General features: G+C 41.5%; 1 protein-coding gene across 1 annotated transcript in view; it reads right to left on the minus strand.

The window, feature by feature from the left end:
- agbl4 (ATP/GTP binding protein-like 4) overlaps window positions 1-27,756 on the minus strand; it is a 409,012-nt gene that overhangs the window by 46,484 nt on the left and 334,772 nt on the right. The gene's annotated exons all lie outside the window — the stretch shown is intronic.

The raw sequence follows: 27,756 nt of genomic DNA on the forward strand, positions 1-27,756 counted from the left end.
CAACTACATGATGGGCTGTCCAAACACCAGGCCCTGCCTCTCATTTCCAAAGAGAGCAGGCAGGTTTCATTACCATCAACATGGTTACCTGCTGAATGGAGCGCTGGTATTCACCAGAAACACAGAAAAAGTCCCCCTATCCCTGGATCTGTTCTGCCTTCACAATGGACCCCTCGACCTCACCACGTAGTTACACACCATACTTTACCACATACAGGTCAAGCCTGTCTTCACTTGCTTTGTCTCTTATTCAATATAGATGATTACATTCCATATAGCAGATTATATTTAACTAGATGATGATAAATGTATATATTCCAGTGGTCACACAGAGGAATGCATTTTGAATCTTCAGGGCGTCCATTGGATGAATAAGTGATAGAGAGACGCCAAGCACAATGGAGAAGAGGATGGATTGACACCTTGGCCGGTATGGAGGAGGGGGTATCACTGGTACCCAAGTCAACCCACAAAAACGTCCCCCTCACTCTCAGCCCCGCACATGAATCATTAAGTAAGAGCATGGATTATTCAGCACACTCTTTGAATTATATATACATATATCACGGTCTGTAAAAACAAGCATGACCTAATACATAATGGCTCTTGCTTTGGTCTCCATAGGATAGCCCCAGGCTTGGGGAGATTTGAGGGTTCCGGGGGTGATAAGAGGGGACTGTGGCTAATGTTGTGAGGGTTGTGAGATGCTGGAGGGTTGTGAGATGCTAGAGGGCTGTGCAACTTTAGCCTGAGAGCAGGTATCAGAGAGCCAGTCAGTGATAACAGATGTTACTCTGCAGCTTGACCACAAATGATCACTATGTTTGGAAAGATGGTCTTAAGAAGTTTATAGCCACTGCTGAGAGGAAGCCAGACCTGTTAGCAGAACTCCACATGAGCCTAATTGTGTTGATCGCTACTGTTTGTCAGGGCCAAATACTATTTTGCTCAATAGAAGCAAACTGTACCAATGCACTTCAGTAAAGCTTGAAAACTGGCAAATGATTGTCACAGAACACAGGTCAGGCAGCCATCGGAGGTCGACATTTCTCCACATGTTTAGTGTTGCTAATGGCTGGAAGTAATTGTGTGCCTTATTTCTATGTACACAAACTTAATATCCTATTGATCCCCCTGAGCGTCTCCTGAGCAGAGAAAATACTAATTGGAAATGGGCTGCGTACCTTTTCCTCTCTTTAATTCCAATTACGATTCTAAGGGCTTTGGAAAACATGGGTTGTGGTGTGAGGGGGTGTGCGTAAACATAAAGTATTATTCTGTTTTTAAAGGAGAAGAAAAAAAGATAGTTCCCTCGCTTTCTCTCTTTGCCCTTCACAGAGACAAATGACTTTGCCATTCAGGAGTCTCGGCAGAGCCGCCGGGGCATTGGTTGTAAATGTGAGTGCTCACCAGGCCCAGCGCTCACTTGGGTGTGAAATTCCATCAGTTATAAATTCCACCTTGGCCTCGACCCGACGCGACATGGCTCTTGATGCACAACAATGGAGCAGTGCCCACATAGTGCCGTGGGCGAGCACAGGGAGCGCTTCATTCAGAGAGGACTTACGGAAGTAAACGTAGCATGCACACAAAGCCCCTTCACATTAAAACCAACAACCTTGAAATAACAGCCACCTCACAACAGAAATCTGTGTGGGATTAAAAAATAATGCTCTTGTACATATATGTTTTATGCTAATTTGCCATTGCGCTTCATCAGTGCAATTTCCACCAGGCTTGCAGCTTAGAGAAGATCTACCGTTTATCTTAGTGCAGTGTATAGGGAGTGCCTAGGATCCCTGCTGCCTCCTCAGCCAAAGCACTCCCCTGCCTGCAACTCTCTGTCTATCTGCCTGCATGCCTCTGCCCAGCCGAGCGTTCAGCCAAACAGCACCACAGGTTCCCAGCCCCCAGAGCACAGCACACAGCTGCAGTGGCACATGCTGGCCAGCAGGTGCCGCTAAAGATCAGCAGGGGGCGCTGTAACCCCCACACATCCGGATACATGGAAACAGGAGGGAGTGAAATACAACCTTTTAAAACAATAGAAATATGCTGTAGAGGCAAATTCTCCTGCAGCATCATTGAGTTATTTGCTCACTTTATTTTGGTTAAGCATTGGAAAGACAGTCTGATGCATGTGTGTGTGATGTATGCTTTCCAGGCTTATACACTGACATATGATATTGCAACACTCAAGATACAGGATAAGGAATCAAAATAAAGCAACCACAGAGTCAATGAGTCAAACTACACTTTTCATTGTTAAACAAATACACTCAGCACTGTCAGTTAGCCTTGAAAAACATGAATTTCCATTTCTTGTTTAAGTTTGAAAAGCAGATATTTTGTTATGATATCTAGTCTTTACCAATGGCTCTGCCCCATCTCCTTAGTGCCATATAAGCAGAGTGGAGTGGTGATAAGAGGAGAGCTTTGAGAGTTTCTTACTGAGCAGGTCTCCATGTAATGAACCTCTTAACACTACCATCATCACAGACCTCAATGGGCCTGTCACAGCACTGCAGATAAGGAGGGGACTTACATTAGGAAAGTCACAAGAGTCAGGGAGGAAAAAGTATAAGTGAGTGTAAGAGGGAGACTGTGTGTGTGTGTGTGTGTGAGAGAGAGAGAGGGAGAGAGAGAACTAAAGGTAGCGAACGAGAGAGCAAGAGAGAGAAATAGAGGGAGAAAAATGTCTGCCCACACCTTAGCATCAAACTGCTCCCTCAGCATATTTCTCACCTGAGAAAGTCACATACGCCACATTAGCGCTCAGAGCTTGAAAACATTTTAAGATGTCATATTACGATCAGGTCTGATAAATATGTAAATTCCAGCAAAGAAGAAAAGTGTCTTTGACAAACATCCTAAATCTAATGAAATTTGAAGGTCACTCTGATTGTGCAGTTCAGCGTTTTTGCCATGACAGTCTCACCACTTCTAATTCAGACAGATAAGACTTGGAAAGGCTTCTGACATAATACAATTAACTGAGGTCATTGTTTTCTTGAGCTGGATTCATGGGATATCACATTCTGCAGAGTACAGTTTTTTATTGGATACTACTGGCATTATTCAGTATTCATGTATTAATATGTCAGTTACTACGACTCCCGAGTGGTTCAGCGGTCTAAGGCACTGCATATCAGTGCTAGAGGCGTCACTACAGACACCCTGGTTCAGCGGTCTAAGGCACTGCATATCAGTGCTAGAGGCGTCACTACAGACACCCTGGTTCAGCGGTCTAAGGCACTGCATATCAGTGCTAGAGGCGTCACTACAGACACCCTGGTTCAGCGGTCTAAGGCACTGCATATCAGTGCTAGAGGCGTCACTACAGACACCCTGGTTCAGCGGTCTAAGGCACTGCATATCAGTGCTAGAGGCGTCACTACAGACACCCTGGTTCAGCGGTCTAAGGCACTGCATATCAGTGCTAGATGCGTCACTACAGACACCCTGGTTCAGCGGTCTAAGGCACTGCATATCAGTGCTAGATGCGTCACTACAGACACCCTGGTTCAGCGGTCTAAGGCACTGCATATCAGTGCTAGATGCGTCACTACAGACACCCTGGTTCAGCGGTCTAAGGCACTGCATATCAGTGCTAGATGCATCACTACAGACACCCTGGTTCAGCGGTCTAAGGCACTGCATATCAGTGCTAGATGCATCACTACAGACACCCTGGTTCAGCGGTCTAAGGCACTGCATATCAGTGCTAGATGCGTCACTACAGACACCCTGGTTCAGCGGTCTAAGGCACTGCATATCAGTGCTAGAGGTGTCACTACAGACACCCTGGTTTGAATCCAGGCTATATCACAACCGGCCACGATTGGGTTTCCAATAGGGCGGAGCATAATTGGCCCAGCGTTGTCTAGGTTTGGCCGGGGTAGGCCGTCATTGAAAATAAGAATTTGTTCTTAACTGACTTGCCTAGTTAAATATCTCATTGAGATGATGCATGTTTCTTACATAGTTGTTTATTAACTCAAATACTGTAATATATGGTTTACGTAAAACACACAGACCATTCAAACCAGTGAACAGCCAGATGAGTAGAACAGTTGACTGAGTTGAATGGGACTGTGAGAGGGTGAAATGATGCTATAGTCACACACTGGTCCTGGATTGTCTCTGTGAGGAGAGACCAGTGCTGCCTCCCACTGTCCGAAGACTTTATTAACCCAGCCTCTGGCCCTACCAAGGCCCTACTCCCTATGAATGCACTAGAATAAATTCGCTTCACTTTGCGTGGAAGTGGAAGCACGACATGTGCGTCATATTCGCGACGTACAGCAGCAGGGTCAATCACGGATTAAAGAAGGAAAACCAGCCGCGTCGCGGACACTGACGTATTGCTTCCGGACAGGCTGAACACCTTCTTCGCTCGCATTGAAGATAATACAGTGCCACCGATGTAGACCGCTATTAAGGACTGTGAGCTCTCCTTCTCCATGGTCGACGTGATAAAGACATTTAGGCGTGTTAACCCTCGCAAGCATGCGCAGACCAGCTGGCTGGTGTGTTTACAGATATTCCATCTCTCCCTATCCCAGCCTGTTGTCCCCACATGCATGAAGACGACCACCATTGTCCCTGTACCTAAGAAAGCAAAGAAAATTGAACTAAATGACTATCGCCCCGTAGCACTAACCTCTGTCATCATGAAGTGCTTTGAAAGACCAGTCAAGGATCATATCACCTCCACCTTGCCTGTCACCCTAGACCCACTTCAATTTGCTTACCGACCCAATAGATTCACATACAATGCAATCGCCACCACACTGCCCTGACCCATCTGGACGAGAGGCATACCTATGTAAGAATGATGTTCATTGACTACAGCTCAGCATTCAACACCATAGTAACCTCCAAGCTCATTATCAAGCTGGAGACCCTGGGTCTGAACCCCACCCTGTGCAACTGGGTCCTGGACTTCCTGGCAGGTCGCCCCCAGATGGTGAGGGTAGGAAACAACACCTCCTCTTTGCTGATCCTCAACACTGGGGCCCCACAAGGGTGCGTGCTCAGCCCCCTCCTGTACTCCTGTTCACCCATGACTGTGTGGCCAAGCACGCCTCCAACTCAATCATCAAGTTTGCAGACGACACAACAGTAGTAGTCTTGATTACCAACAATGATGAAACAGTCTACAGGGAGGAGGCGAGGGCTCTGGGAGTGTGGTGCTAGGAAAATAACCTCAACGTCAACAAAACTAAAGAGATGATTGTGGACTTAAGGAAACAGCAGAGGGAGCACCCCCCTATCCACATCGACGGGACCACAGTGGAGAAGGTGGAAAGCTTCAAGTTCCTCGGTGTACACATCACTGACAAACTGAAATGGTCCATCCACACAGACAGTGTGGTGAAGAAGGCGCAACAGCGCCTCTTCAACCTCAGAAGGCAAAAAAAATGTGGCTTAACACCTAAAACCCCAAAACTTTTACAGATGCACAATTGAGAGTATCCTGTCGGGCTGTATCACCACCTGGTACGGCAACTGCACCATCCACAACCGCAAAGCTCTCCACAGTCTGCCCAACGCATTACCAGGGGAATACTTCCCGCCCTCCTGGACACCTACAGCACCCGAAGCCATAGGAAGGCCAAAGAGATCATCAAGGACATCAACCACCTGAGCCACTGCATGTTCACCCCGCCATCATCCAGAAGGCGAGGTCAGTACAAGCGCATCAAAGCTGAAAAACATCTTCTATCTCAAGGCCATCAGACTGTTAAACAGCCATCACTAACATAGAGAGGCTGCTGCCTACATACAGACTCGAAATCATTGGCCACTTTAATAAATGGATCACTAGTCACTTTAATAATGTTTACATATCTTGCATTACTCATCTCATATGTATAAACTGCACTCCACACTAGTCTATGGTATCTTAGTCACTTTTAAATCGTGTTAGCATATTGCATATACTGTATTGTATTCTATACTACACCACTGACTGTTAAACAGCCAGCTCCAGCACATCAGAGGCTGCTGCCTATAGACATAGATTAGGAATCACTGGCCACTTTAAGGAAATTAAACACTAACCACTTTAAGAATGTCTCCGTATCTTGCATTGCTCATCTCATATGTATATACTGTATTCTATACTATGCCACTGTATCTTAGTCCAATGCCGCTCTGACATATATGTATATATATATTCTTAATCCATTCCTTACTTAGATTTATGCGTTTTTTGGTTAAATGTTGTGAAAATTTGAGATATTACTGTACTGTCGGAGCTAGAAGCACAAGCATTTCGCTACACGCACAATAACATATGCTAAACACGTGTATGTGACCAATAAAATGTGATTTGAAAAAAATAAATAATAATAATTGTCACTCACGTTAAATGTATACAGGCCCTTGGAATAAGATGCAGACGGTTGTTCTGCCCAGTCGATTGAGCCCGAACAACCATCAGAGCCCCCCTCTCTGCCCCCTCCTGCCACCCTCTGCTCCTCAAGGACAGGCAGAGAGGAAGAGAGAGGGCTTTAAAAGCAATAGAACTTTATGGCACTGTTTTCTTCCTCCTGAATAGGTCTGGTCATGACAGGATATAAGATTGTGGGAACACAAAGCCTCTGGTCTCGCTCAGATTTATTCAGCTCATCTTATTTTGGAGGCATGTTGGTGCCAAGGCCTTCTGAAACACTAATAAACCATCCTCCATCACTCCCCACTACAGGCCACACACATCCACTCCCAGAGAGAGATACCCTTGGCTCTCACAACATCCCTACTGTCACATACAGACTACAGAGCTCACAGTCATGCCAAATCTAGATTCCACCAAATGCCAACTCCCTCTCTGACTCCACAAAATGAAAAAGCAAAGCAGATAGCCACCGCAGACTCATATTTCATGATATTCTAGGACCAGGAAAAGGCAACAGAGGACAGTATGATGTGCGATGCTGACATTGGTCGAAGGTGCGGATTGACCACTCTAAAACACAGCTCCCCTGTCCCAACTGAGCTGATGAGAGGACAGCTGAAGTGGGCAATCAGTAGAGGATATTTCACAGTCAGCCTTGTGTGAGAAATGACCTGAAAAGAGGATTAGAATGGCATGTTGTGACACTCATATCAGAATCACGGCGAGGGAGAAACCCTTGAGAACGCAGCATGTAAATATAACCTCGGCCTCTCAAGTGGAGATGAAGCCCATAGGATAAAAGAACTGAGCGCAGTGTGATTACAGATCGATTTGCTGCAATCAAGGCCCTTATGCCTTTTCACTGTGAAATGAAAAGATTTCTCCACATCAAGGGCGAGAGTGATGACAATTGAGGTCATGGGCGATTTGAAGTGACAGCTCCGAGGCAGGGGCTGAGGATTGAGGGTGGAGAATTTTCTCTTTAAAGAGGCGCTATCACAAATTTCTTGGATGAAGGGCTCCTAATTATGTAAATGGTGAGAGGCCGACCTGAGATATGGCCCACAGCAACAATTGACCATGTAAGCCTGCAGTTCCTTTGTGTTCTTTTCCAACAGATGATTCTGTGCAGGCGTTAGACAAGGTCAGCTTAGCTAGGGTACCCCATCAGCTTCCTTTTTCATGTAAAGCAATGGACTGTGTTTTTCCAGGCAAACAAAACACTCCCTTTTGTCATAATGCCTTCAAATGCAGATCCACATATCTCTTATAGCACTACATTATTACATATTTCTAGAGAAATGGAGGACTGAAGATCTTTTTCCACAGATTAGAGTAAGCAGATAGATTGTTGTTTGCGGATAGATTGTTGCTTCCATCAATGTAATTGTCTGCATCATTTCCAATCCCCCATATATTTTTTGGGTAAATGTATATATCTATATACATACATACATACATACATATACACACTTTTTTTTTAGAATATACCTTTATTATTCCCCGCAAACCCTACCACCCCTCCCCTAAATGGAGTAACCTATTAAACAATAACACTTAGGCTTCTACCTTCAGTTTATACATATTATACACATTTTACAGATGAAATCTATTTTACAATAGTTATATTTTGTTTGTCCTCTATATTTTGTCCTCTATTTCTGATGTCCATCCAATTGTGAATTAAAGACAAAATATTTTGCTAAAATTATTATTATTTTATTGAATGATTGACTATGACTTTTCAAATCACCCAGTATTACTATCTGCAGCGTTAGTTCTAGGCAAATGTTGCAATTCTTTAGCCATTCCTGGACCTGAGATCAAAAACGAGCTACACATGGACAGTACCAAAATAAATGATCTAATGACTCTGCCTCCTTGCAGAAAAATCTGCAGAGCTGGGAAGATTGTATCCCCCATATATACAGTCCCTTGGAAATGTATTCACACCCCTTGGCTTTTTATATTTTGTTGCATTGCGACCTGTAATTTAAATGGCTTTTTATTTGGATTTCATGTAATGGACTTACACAAAATAGTTAAAATTGTTGAAAGAAAATAACTTGTTTAAAAAATAAAGTGGTGAGTGGTGCATATATATATATATATGCACCATATATATTCACCCCCTTTGCTATGAAGCCCCTAAATAAGATCTGGTGTAACCAATTACCTTCAGAAGTCACATAATTAGTTAAATAAAGTCCACCTGTGTACAATCTAAGATTCACATGATCTGTCACATGATCTCAGTATATACACCTGTTCTGAAAGGCCCCAGAGTCTGCAACACCACTAAGCAAGGGGCACCACCAAGCAAGCTGCACCATGAAGACCAAGGAGCTCTCCAATCAGGTGAGGGACAAAGTTGTGGAGAAGTACAGATCAGGGTTGGGTTATAAAAAAATATCAGAAACTTTGAACATCCCATGGAGCACAATTTAAATCCATTATTAAAAAATGGAAATAATATGACACCACAACAAACCTACCAAGAGAGGGCTTCCCACCAAAACTTACAGACCAGGCAAGGAGGGAATTATTCAGAGAGGCAACAAAGAGACCAAAGATAACCCCGAAGGAGCGGCAAAGCTCCACAGTGGAGATTGGAGTATATGTCCATAGGACCACTTTAAGCCATACACTCCACAGAGCTGGGCTTTACGGAAGAGTGGTCACAAAAAAAGTTATTGCTTAAAGAAAAAAATAAGCAAACACATTTGGTGTTCGCCAAAAGGCATGTGGGAGACTCCCCAAACATACAGAAGAAGGTACTCTGGTCAGATGAGACTAAAATAGAGATTTTTTGGCCATCAAGGAAAATGCTATGTCTGGCGCAAACCCAACACCTCTCATCACAACGAGAACACCATCCCCACAGTGAAGCATGGTGGTGGCAGCATCATGCTATGGGTAGGTTTTTCATCGGCAGGGACTGGGAAACTGGTCAGAATTGAAGGAATGATGGATGGCGCTAAATACCAGGAACTTCTAGAGGGAAACCTGTTACAGTCTTCCAGAGATTTGAGACTGGGACAGAGGTTCACCTTCCAGCAGGACAATGACCCTAATCATACTGCTAAAGCAACACTCAAGTGGTTTAAGGGGAAACATTTAAATGTCTTGGAATGGCCTAGTCAGAGCCCAGACCTCAATCCAATTGAAAATCTGTGGTATGACTTAAAGAACCCATCCAACTTGAAGGAGCTGGAGCAGTTTTGCCTTGAAGAATGGGCAAAAATCCCAGTGGCTAGATGTGCCAAGCTTATAGAGACACCCCAAGAGACTTGCAGCTGGAATTGCTGAAAAAGGCTCTACAAAGTATTGACTTTGGGGGGCGTGAATAGTTGTGCACGCTCAAGTTTTCTGTTTTCTTGTTTGTTTCAAAAGAAAAAATATTTTGCATCTTTTAAGTGGTACGCAGGCATGTTGTGTAAATCAAATGATACAACCCCCCCCCCCCCAAAAAATACATTTTAATTCCAGGTTGTAAGGCAACAAAATAGGAAAAATGTCAAGGGGGATGAATACTTTTGCAAGCCACTGTATAATATTCTATTGGTTGCAAGAATTTGTATTATCATTTAAATTTAAAAATGAGAAGTTTTGAATCCGGCGTTGTTTTGCGTGTTAATTCATAAACCATGTGCCATGGAATCAGTACATCGAAAATCTCTTCCCAACTATTTTGGAATTTGTATGGCACAGCTGTCAATTTTTTGGTCTTTAAATGATATTGGTATATATTTTTATTTATCACAATTTTCTTCAACCATTTATGGTTTTTAATGCAGGGCTGACAGACAAGTTCCTTACTTTTTCCCCTTTCTACTTGCCTCTTCAATTTTTGGGGTAATGCTGCAATTTGTTGGTTGTAATTTTAGATAGAGCAGACATTTCCATATGTCTGTGTTAGCTGCATGTGTGACATAACCCCACCAGTCCTACTTATGATATCATTTACAAAAATTATACCTTTAAAAATGTTTTTAACAAAAAATTAAAAAAAAAAAAATAAATTAGTATATTTGAGTTGAATCACTATTGATTCTATTCTATTGACTGTTGTATTATTTGTTTTGTGTTTTCTGGTGGATAAAACTGAAATTGCAACCAACTTTCTAAGGCTTGTTTAAAAAATTACAATACTTTGGAGATTTCGTTTTCAAATAACCGAAAGTGAGCAGTTGTAATCTGAATAAAGGGGTAAAGGCCATTCTTGAACATGAGGTGAGACATTCTTACTCATTTACTTGAGAACCCTTTCAGATTTCAGTATAACTTTTTTATGACTGATGCCTTTAGTGAGAGGTCTAATGCTTTAATATTTAATACTTTCTGCCCTCTGAATTCATATTCATTATATACATAAATAGGCTCTTTTAATTTTGCCTGACTTGCCATTCCAAATTCAACTGAATATTTTTTGTTCATATAATTTTTAAAAAACAGGTCACTAGGTGTAGGCAAAACCATAAGCAAATAGGTCAAATGTGATATGACTAAAGAGTTAATCAGGGTGATTTTTAAAACTTTTAGACGGGTATTTTCCTTTCCATGGTAGAAAGATCTTATCTATTTTTGCCAACTTTCTATTCAAATTTATTGGAGTGAGATCAATTCTTTCTTTCGGGATATGTATACTGAGTATGTCCACATCCCTGTCAGACCATTTTATTGGTACACGGTAATGTAAAAGTTTAATTTTTTAGTGATCCAATACATAATCTAGTACACATCACAATTTGGTTATAATCCAGAGAGGTTAGCACAGATTTCTAATCCCTTAATATTGTTGGATCTAATTTTAACAGCTAACATTTCGATGGCAATAATAAATAGATATGCCGATAGTGGACAACCTTGTTTTACTCCTCTTGACAGGACTGGAACTTTATATATCCACCACTTTGATCCTGTTTCAGTAATAATGAAATCAGACCTTGTTGCTTGACCGATAATCTACCATTTATATAGGAGTGGTTAAAACATGCTAATAATGGTCCTCTGAGTATATAAAAAAAAGTGTGGTATACTTCCACTGGTATGCCATCCAGTCCTGGAGTTTTCCTGGACTTAAAGGCTTTAATTGCATCAACAAGTTCCTCTAATTTGGCCTTCACATGAGTCTTTCTGTACAGATGTTAATTTTACATTATTAATAGGAGAAAAAAAACATACAATTTAGCGTTTGTTGGTGGAGATGGAGACTGAAACAAAAACATATTCTTAAAGTACTTTACTTCCTCTTTCAAAATATCATTCTGTGAATCATGCCTGACTCCATTATTTGTAAGAAGTTTCAAAGATTTTTTTTTTAGCATTACTATGTTGAAGATAGAAAAAGAATTTGGTGCATTTTTCCCCATATTATCCAGTTCGCTTTATTTTTATAATATATTACACTGGATCTTTCTTGAATAAGTTCCTCCATTTCTTTTTGTTTTTCCTCTAACTTATTCTGTGCCTCTATGGTTGTAACGAGTGCGCTGAGAGTTGGGAAGCAAGTACATGGAGTGAGTGTTTTAATAAATAAACAAAACCATAAACACGAAACAAAAACAACGTACCAACATGAAACAGAGTCAATAACACCTGAGGAAAGAACCGAGGGGAGTGACAGATATAGGGAAGATAATCAAGGGGGTGATGGAGTCCAGGTGAATGTCATGAGGTGCAGGTGCGCAAGACGATGGTGACAGGTGTGCGTGATAATCAGCAGCCCGATGACCTAGAGGCCGGAGAGGGAGTATACGTGACAATGGTACAGTTTTTATTGCTATCTAACTGTACTGTTAGTCCTTCAATTTCCTTTGTTAATATGGACTATTTTGATCTAAATTGCTTTTGTTTTATAGAGGAGTACTGAATTGCATGGGGTCAAGTGTGCTCCCTCTCCGGTCTCTAGGTCACCAGGTTGCTCTTTATGGCGCACACCTGTCACCATCGTTACACACATTATGACACTCACCTGGACTCCATCACCTCCTTGATTACCTGCCCTATATATGTCACTCCCTTTGGTTCCTTCCCCAGGTGTCATTGTTTCTGTTTCATGTTTGTACATTGTTCGTGTTGCTTGTTTTGTATTATGTTGTATTTATTTATTAAAACACTCACTCCCTGAACTACGCTTCCCGACTCTCAGCGCACCACGTTACAGAATGACGCCTCACCAAAGGAAAGCATCAGGGAGTTGTTTTTTTGTTTTTGTTTTTGAGGTAATGTCGGGTCCGGGTGTCAGAACCGGAGCTACCTGGGAGGCCTCAGCCGGTTTTTCGGATTCCCATGGTTCGAAGGGTTCCCCTGCCTCAGCTGACTCGACGGGTTTCCATACCTCAGTGGGATCGATAGGCTCCCATGCCTCAGCTGACTCGACGGGTTTCCATACCTCAGTGGGATCGATAGGCTCCCATGCCTCAGCTGACTCGACGGGTTTCCATACCTCAGTGGGATCGATAGGCTCCCATGCCTCAGCTGGCTCGACGGGTTTCCATACCTCAGTGGGATCAATAAGCTCCCATGCCTCAGCTGGCTCGACAGGCTGCCATGCCTCAGCGGGGGTACTGCCACGTATGCTCTCTCTCTGCGCTCTAGGTCGCTATGCTCCCGCGCCTCAGCTGGATCGACATGTTCCCACGCCTTAGCAGAGTTGACCGCTCCGCTCCTGATCCCCGGGATCGTCATCTTGGTCGGTGTCCTGCGGCTAAAGCCACGCATCGGGGAGGGGGTACTGTCACGTGTGCTCCCTCTCCGGTCTCTAGGCTACCAGGCTGCTCATTATGGCGCAAACCTGTCACCATCATTACACGCATTATGACACTGACCTGGACTCCATCACCTCCTTGATTACCTGCCCTATATATGTCACTCGCTTTGGTTCCTTCCCCAGGCGTCATTGTTTCTGTTTCATGTCTGTGCGTTGTTCATGTTTTTCATTTTGTATTATGCTAGTGTTTTTTGTTTTGTATTATGCTAGTGTTTTTTGTTTTGTTTTATGCTAGTGTTTTTTGTTTTGTTTTATGTTAGTGTTTTTTGTTTTGTTTTATGTTAGTGTTTTTTGTTTTGTATTATGTTAGTGTTTTTTGTTTTGTTTTATGTTAGTGTTTTTTGTTTTGTTTTATGTTAGTGTTTTTTGTTTTGTTTTATGTTAGTGTTTTTTGTTTTGTTTTATGTTAGTGTTTTTTGTTTTATGCTAGTGTTTTTTGTTTTGTTTTATGTTAGTGTTTTTTGTTTTATGTTAGTGTTTTTTGTTTTGTTTTATGTTAGTGTTTTTTGTTTTGTTTTATGTTAGTGTTTTTTGTTTTGTTTTATGTTAGTGTTTTTTGTTTTGTTTTATGTTAGTGTTTTTTGTTTTGTTTTATGTTAGTGTTTTTTGTTTTATGTTAGTGTTTTTTGTTTTGTTTTATGTTAGTGTTTTTTGTTTTGTTTTATGCTAGTGTTTTTTGTTTTGTATTATGCTAGTGTTTTTTGTTTTGTTTTATGTTAGTGTTTTTTGTTTTGTATTATGCTAGTGTTTTTTGTTTTGTTTTATGTTAGTGTTTTTTGTTTTGTTTTATGTTAGTGTTTTTTGTTTTGTTTTATGTTAGTGTTTTTTGTTTTGTTTTATGTTAGTGTTTTTTGTTTTGTTTTATGTTAGTGTTTTTTGTTTTATGTTAGTGTTTTTTGTTTTGTTTTATGCTAGTGTTTTTTGTTTTATGTTAGTGCTTTTTGTTTTGTTTTATGTTAGTGCTTTTTGTTTTGTATTATGCTAGTGTTTTTTGTTTTGTTTTATGTTAGTGTTTTTTGTTTTGTTTTATGTTAGTGTTTTTTGTTTTGTTTTATGTTAGTGTTTTTTGTTTTGTTTTATGTTAGTGTTTTTTGTTTTGTTTTATGTTAGTGTTTTTTGTTTTGTTTTATGTTAGTGTTTTTTGTTTTGTTTTATGTTAGTGTTTTTTGTTTTGTTTTATGTTAGTGTTTTTTGTTTTATGCTAGTGTTTTTTGTTTTGTTTTATGTTAGTGTTTTTTGTTTTGTATTATGTTAGTGCTTTTTGTTTTGTTTTATGTTAGTGTTTTTTGTTTTGTTTTATGTTAGTGTTTTTTGTTTTGTATTATGCTAGTGTTTTTTGTTTTGTTTTATGTTAGTGTTTTTTGTTTTGTTTTATGTTAGTGTTTTTTGTTTTGTTTTATGTTAGTGTTTTTTGTTTTATGCTAGTGTTTTTTGTTTTGTTTTATGTTAGTGTTTTTTGTTTTGTTTTATGTTAGTGTTTTTTGTTTTGTTTTATGTTAGTGTTTTTTGTTTTGTTTTATGTTAGTGCTTTTTGTTTTGTTTTATGTTAGTGTTTTTTGTTTTGTTTTATGTTAGTGTTTTTTGTTTTATGCTAGTGTTTTTTGTTTTGTTTTATGTTAGTGCTTTTTGTTTTGTATTATGCTAGTGTTTTTTGTTTTGTTTTATGTTAGTGTTTTTTGTTTTGTATTATGCTAGTGTTTTTTGTTTTGTTTTATGTTAGTGCTTTTTGTTTTGTTTTATGCTAGTGTTTTTTGTTTTGTTTTATGTTAGTGCTTTTTGTTTTGTTTTATGCTAGTGTTTTTTGTTTTGTTTTATGTTAGTGTTTTTTGTTTTGTTTTATGTTAGTGTTTTTTGTTTTGTATTATGCTAGTGTTTTTTGTTTTGTTTTATGTTAGTGTTTTTTGTTTTGTATTATGCTAGTGTTTTTTGTTTTGTTTTATGTTAGTGTTTTTTGTTTTGTTTTATGCTAGTGTTTTTTGTTTTGTTTTATGTTAGTGTTTTTTGTTTTGTTTTATGTTAGTGTTTTTTGTTTTGTTTTATGTTAGTGTTTTTTGTTTTGTTTTATGTTAGTGTTTTTTGTTTTGTTTTATGTTAGTGTTTTTTGTTTTGTTTTATGTTAGTGCTTTTTGTTTTGTTTTATGTTAGTGTTTTTTGTTTTGTTTTATGTTAGTGTTTTTTGTTTTGTTTTATGTTAGTGTTTTTTGTTTTGTTTTATGTTAGTGTTTTTTGTTTTGTTTTATGCTAGTGTTTTTTGTTTTGTTTTATGTTAGTGTTTTTTGTTTTGTATTATGCTAGTGTTTTTTGTTTTGTTTTATGTTAGTGTTTTTTGTTTTGTATTATGCTAGTGTTTTTTGTTTTGTTTTATGTTAGTGTTTTTTGTTTTGTTTTATGTTAGTGTTTTTTGTTTTGTATTATGCTAATATTTTTTGTTTTGTATTATGCTAGTTTTTATTTATTAAAACACTCACTCCCTGAACTTGTTTCCTGACTCTCAGCGCACATCGTTACACATGGCCTCCAAAGGCACATTTAAAAGTGTCCCATACAATAAGGGGATGTGCTGTACCTATGTTATGTCGGGAAAAGTCTGTTATAAATGATTCTGTCCTAACAAGTTATCATCCAGTAGGCTTTGATTACATTTCCAATATCCTCGCCCACGTGGAAATTCTGTAAGAGTAATATATATGCCAATTATGTGATGATCCAACTGCATTCTGTCCCCTATCAACACTTTTTAAACTTTTGGTGCCAGAGAGAATGGTATAAGAAAGTAGTCAAGGCGACTAGCTTGATTAAGCCTCCGCCATGTATATCTCACTAGGTCAGGGTATTTAAGTCTCCATATATCCACTAATTCCAATATATCCATGACATTCATGATTTCCTTAAGTGCCTGAGGGTGTAAGTTTGTAGTGTCATTTCCTTTATGGTCCATAGAGGTATTTAAGACCGTATTAAAATCCCTCACCATAATAATAGAGTCTAGTGTTGCTTGTAGAGTTGATAAATTATTATATATATTTTCAAAGAAGCTTCATTATTTGGACCGTATAGGTTAATAAGTCATATCTGTTTATTGTCCAATAACATATTTAAAATAATCCATCTACCTTGAGGATCTGTTTGGACAATTGGCACATCTGGATCAAAATGACTGTTAATATCATCACCCCTTTTGAATGTCTTTGCCAATGGGAGAAAATATATTTAAGTAAGCACACTCTTACCATAAAGGGACAAAAACATAAAGAGAGAGACAGCTCTGTCAAGCGCAAAGCACTTTCACTGTATTGGATGACTTGTGCAAACTCAGAGGAGAAGCCCGCTTTCCATTTAAAGGCATTGGTCATAGTCCTTTCCTCAAACTCTGACTTCTCCTCTTCGCTTCAAAAATGTGACAGGAAGAAAGGCAGATAAAAAAGAGGGATGACTGGTCTGTGCACTGCATGATACAGAATCAGAAGGAAGCAGTAATAGCCTTTCTTGAAGAATGCGCCACTGAACTTTAGGGCTGTCTTGCTTGAAAGGACAAGTTACAAATAACAAGAAAGAAGAGGAAGAAATGATTCCCCAGGGAAATACACCCCACTGCGCTGCCCTATCCTTGCATGGTTGTGTGGTTAAGGGGTGGGGGGAATGGGGGAACACATTGCTGCCGTGGCAACTGGCCTGAAGCCACAAGCCGGTGCACACACAAGGCAACCTCCCATGAGCCATTGGGGACCAGGGCCAAACAGGGGCTCGGGGCCAAACAGGCGGAACACACCTGAGGGAGACCACAGAGCAGTCAATGTGAGAAACATGGAGGGGACTCCTAATACACTAACTCACCTGGTGCATGTGCTCCAACAACACCGCAGCTTTACACTGCTAGTGTTCTCTATTCACAGTGATCTGATCCAGAGACAGACAACATTTGCTGCGTCTGCACTATACTTGAACCTACCAATCTCAACTTAAAATGAGGGATCTCATTATTGTTCTCTAAAGGCCAATGAGGCCCTAATATAGAGTTGTTGTTCACGCGAGATCAGAGGTTATTTCTGGCAGCACATGAAGCAAACCCCTCTGAACCCTGGACTATAAACAGAGTGGAAAGAGAAAGGCTTGCCGTTTTAATATATATTATTAGTTCCTCTCCCCGGAGTTCTAAATTATTTCTGAGAGCAACAAAGTCCAGACACTGAACCCCATCCTGCTTTATTACTCTGTTACAGCTCTGAGGTTTAATTTCTCTCATCTTATCTCCCACTGCGTAGAAGTTGAGTGAGATCACTGACACTCAATTTACAGCCTTGCTCTCTCTCACTGTCAATCTCTATCTCATACTCTCAAAAAATATATCGACACACAACCCCTTGCTTTTGGCCCGGGGCTTCAATTGTGGATGGCAAACCATTTTCTTGTGAGCCTTGCGTTTTCCACTGCCACGCCCCGCTTGTCTGTCTGAGGAATATTGATTAAGCAGTGTGAGAAGAGGAGCAGTGGTTTTGTCTTTCTCCCACACTAATCAGTGAAGTGAGACCTCTTGAACAGAAGGCTCAGGTTCAACACGGGCACATCAAAAATGTCAGACTACAATAAGAGCTTTGATAAAAAAGCTTTGAGTAGTGGATGTGCATTCACACAGAGCATTCAATAAAGTTTTGTTATTTGAATGAGACAACTGGATCATTCAGGGATGAAGCAGATGCTTTCAACACATCTAACTCAATTTACTTTAAACATTTTGCCATGGCATAGAGTGTATCTCTATTGGGGACATGTATCTGTTCAAACATTGAATGTTCAAGACTTGTATGTGGGTTCAAATTGGGTATCAATGGTTCTCTTTGAAGATCATTTTAACAGAGATCAAAGCTCTGGGCGTTATTCCTTCTCTTCCTCTCTGTTCTCTGTCTGTCCATGTGTGTGGAGTTCCTCTCCTCCACCTCCTGTCTCTCCATCTCTGCTGCAGTCTCAGTGAGGAGCAGGAGGGGGAGCAGGAGGGGGAGCAAGAGGGCAGCATGCAGCTTCCCAGGCAGCCTGAGCAGCAATGTCACACTGCAGTTTAGTAACAGGCCATTACCCTGTTAATAACACACTAATAGGCTGCTGCTATTTAAAAACACAGCCACATTTCTGTCATTAACATCCACTTACTGTTTCACTCACATTCTGCAACAGAGGATCAGCACAAAACAACCAATCAGTTCTACAGTCCTGCATCATAACCATAGTTAGGGACATATAGAGACTTAGAGTCAGTACAACTACACAAGTACTATTTAGTTAGCTAACTTTTCAGGAGAAAATACTACACAGTTATCTTAAATTAATCTCCAGACTTGGGAAAAGATGATACTCTAAAATTATCATAATCATTAGCACATATTAAAGGGGTGTGGAATTCTGTGTGCTTTTTAGAAGCTAAAGGGTGCTTTGCTGCTCCCTGTGGAGTAGACATTTGAAGAATGTATCAAACACAGCAGTAAAAGGGCAGAGACGTGGTTTGTGCTGGGTATGTCCAACTGAGCACTTCTAATTTCATTGGGGTTTGTCTTTTAAAGAGACACATCCTCTGTGCCCTTTTACTTGAATGCATTTGCCATTTCCTTTACAATGATGCTGTGAAATGTAATAATGCCCTGTAGGCTTTATTGCAACAGCAATAATGGAGGATGTAGTTAGCCAGACTTTGATAGAGATTAATGAAATGTCCGTTAATTCTGGGGAATCCTGATAGGCTGGGTGAAATAAATATAAAAAACCTTGGGTAGCCAATCCCTAATGATGATGAATGCATGCAGCATGAAGATACAGCTCACATAGAGCCCTGTCACTGACAACATATTAAAGAGATGCTCCGTAACTTTGGCGACTATTTTTTAAACCTCCCGCTTTGGGCTGGATGTGTCAATGTGTAGTTCATACATGCATAATCTATGAGCAGAATTACTGTTTTACCTCAATTAGCCACAAAATATCTAGTTTGAAAGCGATTGATTTTCCCTACATTTCCTCCCATGTGGGCCAGCCCCCGAGCAATTTGAGTTCAACCAATGAGTTTCTGTCCCTCAGCATTTCAGTGACAGCTAGCAAGAGGCACGTCATGCACACACAACAGAGTGACAGAGAAAGCAATGATGTGGTGCACATATCTGCACGTGACGTAGTACGCAATTTACAGGGACATGCACCGTAACCATAGTTAGGGACATATAGAGATTTAGAGTCAGTACAACTACACAAGTAATATTTAGTTAGCTACTTATACTTTCCTGAACTACTGGCTAAAAAGTATACAAAAGTATCTGAGAATCCCTCAAAGATGAGGTAAAGTTTGATCTTTGTGTTAACTTTGAGAATAGCTTTTCACTCCAGTGGAATGATTAAGTCCTATCCCTCATTCTAATTCCTTTGTAACTTTACATAAAATACATTAATACACACCTTAATACCCGCTGTTACTATAACCCACTAATAAAATGAACATCAAAAGTGTGAGATTATATCGCTACTTGTCTTTGAAACAAATTGACTTGATAAATAACTCCACATGTTAGTTTAAAGAGGGCTGAGCTGGCTGCTCAGTTGGGATTCTGTCGAGGGAATGATTTGAACCCTAAGGAAAGCTGCTATCTTTTGATTTAATTGGCTTGACCTCATTTGGATTTTCCCAATGAATACACAAACGGAACGAGTAGGGTGTGTGTGTGTGTGTGTGTGTGTGTGTGTGTGTGTGTGTGTGGGCTACTCACTATATCAATAGTCTAATGCTGCACCTCAGTAATGCCACACAGCTCACCTTTGAAATCAATTAAATAAGATGGAAAAAGGGTTGAGCTAATTTAAATGAGGCCTTTGTCACTTCCTTCACACTCCTGGCTACCTGCTCCATAGAGGTTGGAGGATTATGGAGTTGCCATGGCGATGAGCAGGCAGACCTATATGGAGGAATGGGGGCCTATGTTTGAAGTGGCAGGCACTTTGATCAAGAAAATGTTTGTAGTGGGGGCAAACCTCAAGAACAAACAGGGCTTCTGAGAAACTAGTTATCTGTGGAATATAGTCCTGTCTTGAAGGCAGCTTTTAGAAATCCACGACTGCCAGCTCCCTTAACTGATAATCACTCCCTTTTTTATGTAGATGACTGAGAGAAGAAAACAGGGAAAACAGAGAGAGAGTAGCCACTCGAGGAAACTGTCTCCCAGCTCCCCACCTTTCTTTACACAGAAAACACAAGACAATGTACACATACTGGAGGGCACAGAATAAGCTACATGGCTGATGGTGTTTTATAGTGTCTCCAACTGAAAGGCCCTGAATCATGGAAATGCCTGCGCTGTCCCTCCATGCCATTGTACAGTAATAGTGGGACTGCTCAACACACACACACACGCACACGCACACACACACACACAGACACACACACACACACACACACACACACACACACACACACACACACACACACACACACACACACACACACACACACACACACACACACACACACACACACACACACACACACACACACACACACACACAGGGTTAGGCATTAATGATTATGAGTCCTCTGGTAGAATGTGTTGTTACAGTCCATTCTCTCTAATGGGAAGAAAAGCTCATTCACAGGAGAGAGAGATTTGCATGAAGTGCTGCTCGTGACACTCAAGGTTAGAGGGAAGCTATAAGAACAAGCCGAGCTGGCCTTGGTATCGTCTGCTGGTTATAGTACTCATTACAGACTAGTCCTGGGGTGTGGCTCAGAAGGGGGCTCGCTACGGGGCGTACTGAGGCTCATTTGTGCATGCAGAGAGAACATCCTGGGTCACCAGTCTTTCTGCTCACAGTCCGTATCACAGTCAGTACCTTCACAATTACCTTGAACACTTAACAATCTGTCTGTCTATCAGCCCATGTAATCTTCTATAAGACAGGACACACATGGGCCTTGTCTCTGCTATAACATTACACACAGTGCCTTCGGAAAGTATTCAGAACCATTTACTTTTTCCACATATTGTTAGGTTACAGCCTTATTCTAAAATGGATTTAAGAATTAAATAATCCTCATCATTCTACACACAATATCCCATAATGACAAAGCAAAAACAGGTTTTTAGAAATGTTAGCAAATTTGTTAAATATAAAATGCAGGAATAAGTGTTCAGACCTTTTACTATGAGACTCGAAATTGAGCTCAGGTGCATCCTGTTTCCATTGATCATCCTTGAGATTATTTGCACAATTTGATTGAACTCAACCTGTGGTAAATTCAATTGATTGGACATGATTTGGAACGGCACACACCTGTCCATACAAGGTCCCACAGTTGACAGTGAATGTCAGAGCAAAAACCAAACCATGAGGTCGAAGGAATTGCCCATAGAGCTCCGAGACAGGAATGTGTCGAGGCACATATCTGGGGAATGCTACCAAAAAATGAGTGGAAGCCACTCCTCAGTAAAAGGCACATGACAGCCCACTTGGAGTTTGCCAAAAGGCACCTAAAGACTCTCAGACCATGAGAAACAAGATTCTCTGGTCTGATTAAACAAAGATTGAACTATTTAGCCTGAATGCCAAGCGTCACGTTTGGAGGAAACCTGGCACCATCTCTATGGTGAAGCAAGGCGGTGGCAGCATCATGCTGCCGGGATGTTTTTCAGCGGCAGGGACTAGGAGACTAATCACGATCAAGGCAAAGATGAACGGAGCAAAGTACAGAGAGATCCTTGATGAAAACGTACTCCAGAGAGCTCAGGGCCTCAGACTGGGGGCGAAGGTTCACCTTCCAACAGGACAACGAAGCACACAGCCAAGACAACGCAAGAGCGGCGTTGGGACAAGTCTCTGAATGTCCTTGAGTGGCCCAGCCAGAGCCTGGACTTGAACCCGATCAAACATCTCTGGAGAGACCTGTGAATAGCTGTGAGAAACACACCCCATCCAATCTGACAGAGCTTGAGAGGATCTGCAGAGAAGAATGTGAGGAACTCCCCAAATACAGGTGTGTCAAGCTTGTAGCTTCATATCCAAGAACAACCGGTGCTGTAATCATTGCCAAAGGTGCTTCCAACAAAGAACTGAGTAAAGCATCTGTATACTTACAGTACCAGCAAAAGTTTGGACACACCTACTCATTCAAGGGTTTTCTTTATTTTTACTATTTTCTACATTGTAGAATAATATAGAAGACACTAAAACTATGAAATTACACATATGGAATCATGTAGTAACCAAAAAAGTGTTAAACAAATCAAAATATATTTTATATTTTATGTTTTTCATAGCCACCCTTTGCCTTGTTGACAGCTTTGCTGGGTCTTCCTTTCCTGTGGTGATCCTCATGAAAGCCAGTTTCATCATATCGCTTGTTGGCTTTTGCGACTGCAAGGGGTCACTCCTTTGAATAAATAATGTGTTTAACACTTTTTTTGGTCACTACATGATTCCATATGTGTTATTTCATAGTTGTGATGTCTTCACTATTATTATATAATGTAGAAAATAGTAAAAAAAAGAAAGAAAAATCCTGGAATGAGTAGGTGTGTACAAACTTTTGACTGATACTGTTTGTAAATGTGATATATTTATTTTAATTTTTTAATAAATTAGTTTAAAACATAAAAACTGTTTTTGCTTTGTCATTACGGGGTATTGTGTGTAGATTGATGAGGGGGGGAAAAAACAATTGAATACATTGTAGAATGAGGCTGTAACGTAACAAAATGTGGAATAAGTAAAGGGGTCCGTAGGCAAACTAGAGGCCAATTCAGTGTGTGTGTATGCTTTGTGGATGAATGGCGCGTGCTTCCCTGCAGGCAAAGTGTAAAGCCATGTAGGCTCACCGGAGGCAGGTCGAGTGCTTTAGTGCTCAGGGTGTGACACAGGGCCCCAGTGCTCCTCCATCACGCTGTGGCAGAGAGCACGGCAGTCAGGACCCGGGCTGGGGGCAATGATTCAGACAAATGCATAGGCCGGCGCTCCCGCTCCCAACCAACCATGTCCCCCAAGTCACACTTTATTGTGGCTATTCTCAGAGCAGAAACCACATTACTCGAACAAGTCAGGCACAAAGGTCATATATTTCTCAGGCCTAGTTGGGGCTGTGTGCTTGCCAAAGTGGAACTGTTACACTGCCATTATGCCGTTGTGAGTCACGGTGCCCCAAGGATGGATGTTGTTATTTATTAATTTTTTGAACTTGGAACAACAGAATTATGTTGGGTATAGTGGATGAAATAATGCCATGTTATTAACGTTCAGCAGTACAGACTGTTCCATAGAGGCCTTTATAGAGGATCTGTCTCTATAATAAGCTGTAGGTGATATGGGTTTGCCACTCCTCCCCCCTGTATGTGTTTCCAGAATGGCATTAGTGCCACCTTCCCCCCTCATTTGACTGTCTGTCAGGTCTGCAGGGTGGGAGATGAATGGGTGATTATTGCATAGCAGGAGCATCAGATAGGCTAATGTATTATTAATGGCTCAAATATCTCTGTTTGATATGATCACTCCGCTGACGGACATGCTCTATGCACAACACAAGTCTCTTCTGCATTTAGGCTCTCAATAGCTCTGACTAACACTCCAAATCACTCCAACAAACACTCTAAACCAGGAAAATGAACCTCCCAGTCAGAAGCAAAAAACACACCATGCTCTGTCTTCAGTGATTTGCAATTCTCAAGAGAATAGTAGAATCTTTATCAATTGTATACGCAAGTGATGCAGTAATACTCTCCAAATCCTTTAGCCCAGGGGTGCTAAACACATTTTGCCCCGGTGGCCGCATTCGGTCTTCAACGAGGTACGCACTGAAAATGTGTTATATTTCCTCGCCGTCAAAATTTACAAAAGAAAGTCCTCTATCCATCGTTTTTGAATTTTTGATCGTCCCCGACTGTCTAGCTTTCATTCCGGTGACTATTAGCGAACCGAACACAGCCAAGAAACTGTATAAATGTAGGTTCATTATAATCTCTATACAGTTTATTTTAAAGTATAATGAGTTATGTTTTTTACTCAAGCCACCCACGGGCTGTATGTTTGACCCCTCCCCCCTGCTTTAGCATGTACGTCACATCTAGACTTCCTGGGCTAACTTTCTGCAGGTTTGGTGAAGATCAGGGGTGTGAAAAGGTGTTCTCATCAGAAGTGCCCCTATCAGGAACTCTGTGGGTGGATTAAAAGAGAAGGGAAAACAGTGATGAAATATTAATTGGACGCAGCGTGTGTCAGCAAGCAGGAGCCCGGAGCAGGGGCCCGGAGCAGGGGCCCGGCCTGGTCCCACAGGAAGGCCTGTCAGGAGCAGAGAGAGATAGGCAGGAGAAGCCACTGACCTTTGCTGTCAGATGGAGGGGTGTGGGGATGAGGCCCAAAGCCCCCTGACACCCCCATGTCCCCTGGTGGGACCATACTGCTCCTTCCCTGACAGACAGACAGACACTAGTCTCAGATGTGCTCTGGGGTTCCACACTAGAATGGCTGCGATCTCTGCCGTCACACAGCCGGTGACGAGAGTGTCACCAGCTACCAGCCCTATATCCCTACCCAGCCAAACACCATGAGAGTCCCGGCAGAAACATATGGGCTGGAAAGGAACTCCAGCTGGGATACTAGCTCGGGACCATGTCACTTCAACTCACTTCATTTTCTCACTTTCATACTATAGAACAGGAAACACATATAATTTACAGATATCATAGAAAATGTCATCAATACAGACGATTGATGAACAATTCCTCTTCATCAGCATGCCATTGGTAAGTAATAATGACAGCAGCACATAATACATTATCTTAATATATTCAACATGAATAGGCCTATCTTGTTTATATGGATGCTCGCTAACCGAAAAAGATGTGATTCACTGTTGGCAATCATACTGAACAGTAAGTATATAATCACTGTATGCACTCATGCCAACAAGCACCCACACAAACACAACCCCTCCCCCCGATGAAGCCTTGACACATGGCAAACAGCTATCTGGAAACCATAGCTACCAGCTCTTTACACTTCTCATTAATTATGACCTCAACAAAAGGCATCCAGAGGCAGTGGAACAGATAGCTCTTTAAGTGTGACACCGTCACAGTTTAACACTATTTCCTTAAGTCTGACAAATGAAGTCCTGGCACTGCAAACCACCCACAAGTTAAAAAAGAAAGAATGTGTCAAATCCAATTGCCTCTTCCTCTATTTTTGTTGTCACACAGCAGCAGGAGCAGGGAATCCTCAATGGGTGACAAGGCCCTCTCAGCTCGTGTTATTCTCCAGTAAAAGCCTCACGCCTCACCGCTTGGCCAACACCTTGCTGTGTGCAGGTACACGGCTGCTGGCTAGCTGTCGGGATGAGTTTTCACTAGCCACACGCACAGTCAAACTCTCTCAGCTTGGCTTCAACACTGTTCCCCCTTATTGTCATCACAGGAGCGCACCAGAACAGTCAGACTCAAACGTGCCTGTGGTGGCTACCTTGAAGCACAGACTGGGGCCAGAGGGTCATTCGAACCAGATCTGATTTCAGATGATACCAGAGTACAAAGTGTAATTAACTGTCAACGATGGAAATATTCCCCCCATATATCCATCTTTTATTTTGTCATCCACACAGGGAAGTGTGATACGTTAGGAGGCTGTGGTGCTGTGTTAACAATGGGAGAGGGAGAGAAGAGAGGAGCAGAGGAGAGGAGTAGAGAGGAGTATGGAGGAGACTGGTGAGGAGAGACGAGTGTGGAGTTGACAGCCAGCGTGCCTGTCCCACTCTTGGGGACACAGAGGCGAGCTGACAGCAGCTGGGTCGCCGCTTCAGCTCCCAGACAGACAGACAGACAGGCGGCCAGCAGGAAGTCACAGTCATGCTGCCCAACTGCACTGGGGAGCACTGGCACTCTCTCTCCTTCTCTTTCTACTCTCTCTCTCTTTCTCCCTCTTTCTCTCTGCCGGCCCTCAGCTCATGCTGAGCAGCTCTGACTGGAGCCATCATCACCTCCATCTACTCTGGCCCCCAATGCCAGACACACTTCCATCCTCTATGCGTGCCTGCCTGTCGTCCCTACCTCCCTGCCTGGCCCTGCTGTCGTCAGAACCTCCTGGCAAGTTCCAGAACCCTGTCCGAAGCAAGAAAAGGATGAACTCATGAGCCCATTTCATTTATTTTAGTCATGAAACCCTGATTAGGACAGTTTGCTGGCTAAATGTTGGTTAATAAATGATTGCATCGGAGCCACTAGAGCGGGAGTTGGTAACAGGCGGCTCGCGAGCCAAAACCAGCCCACGGGATAATTTTTTGGACCCTCCAAATGTTTTTTAATGTTATTTTTGTGGGAGGATTTTTGTTTTTTGTAAAAATAAAAACATTTAATGTAGAAACACCAGGAATCAATTTTTTTTTAAATCAAGTATTCTCACAAAAAAAAAAGGCTCAATCAAGCTAGTCATCTTGACTTTCTTATGTCATTCTCACTTGCACCAAAAGTTTATAAAGTGTTGACAGAATGTGGTCGGACTATCAAATGATTGGCATATACTGTATATAACTCTTACAGAATTTCCACGTGGGCGAGGATATTGGAAATGTTACCAAAGCCGAGTGGATGACAACTTGTTTTTAATCAGACCAGAAAAATATATAACTGACTTATTCCAACATAAGCTGAAAACTGTTGTACTGATTAAAGAAGCAATAAAACTGGCCTTCTTTAGACTACTTGAGTATCAGCATGTGGGTTCGATTAAAGAACTTGTCAGTATTTTCTTGTTCTGAGAAATGAAAGCTATTCTACAGTGCTAACAATTGCAAACTGGTTTTCTAATGATCAATTATACTTTTAAAATTATAAACTTGGATTAGCTAACACAACGTGCCATTGGAACACAGGAGTGATGGTTGCTGAGAATGGGCCACTGTACGCCTATGTAGATATTCCATTAAAAATCAGCCGTTTCCGGCCTCACGGGTGGCGCAGTGGTCTAGGGCACTGCATCGCAGTGCTAGCTGTGCCACCAGAGACTCTGGGTTCGCGCCCAGGCTCTGTCGCAGCCGGTCGTGACCGGGAGGTCCGTGGGGCAACGCACAATTGGCCTAGCGTCGTCCGGGTTAGGGAGGGTTTGGCCGGTAGGGATAACCTTGTCTCATCGTGCACTAGCGACTCCTGGGGCTGGCCAGGCGCAGTGCACGCTAACCAGGTCGCCAGGTGCACGGTGTTTCCTCCGACACATTGGTGCGACTGGTTTCCGGGTTGGATGCGCGCTGTGTTAAGAAGCAGTGCAGCTTGGTTGTGTTTCGGAGGAAGCATGGCTTTCGACCTTCGTCTCTCCCAAGCCCGTACGGGAGTTGTAGCGATGATACAAGATAGTAACTACTAACAATTGGATACCACGAAATTGAGGAGAAAGGGAGGTGAAATTCAAAAAAAAAAACACAAAAAAAAAATCAGCCGTTTCCAGCTACAATAGCCATTTATAACATTCAACGTCTACACTATTTCTGATCAATTTGATGTTATTTTAATGACCAAAAAATGTTTTGCTTTTCTTTCAAAAACAAGGACATTTCTATGTGACCCCAAACTTTTGAACG

Source organism: Oncorhynchus mykiss, chromosome 5 (genome assembly GCF_013265735.2).
Source record: "Oncorhynchus mykiss isolate Arlee chromosome 5, USDA_OmykA_1.1, whole genome shotgun sequence".
NCBI classification, from domain to species: domain Eukaryota; kingdom Metazoa; phylum Chordata; class Actinopteri; order Salmoniformes; family Salmonidae; genus Oncorhynchus; species Oncorhynchus mykiss.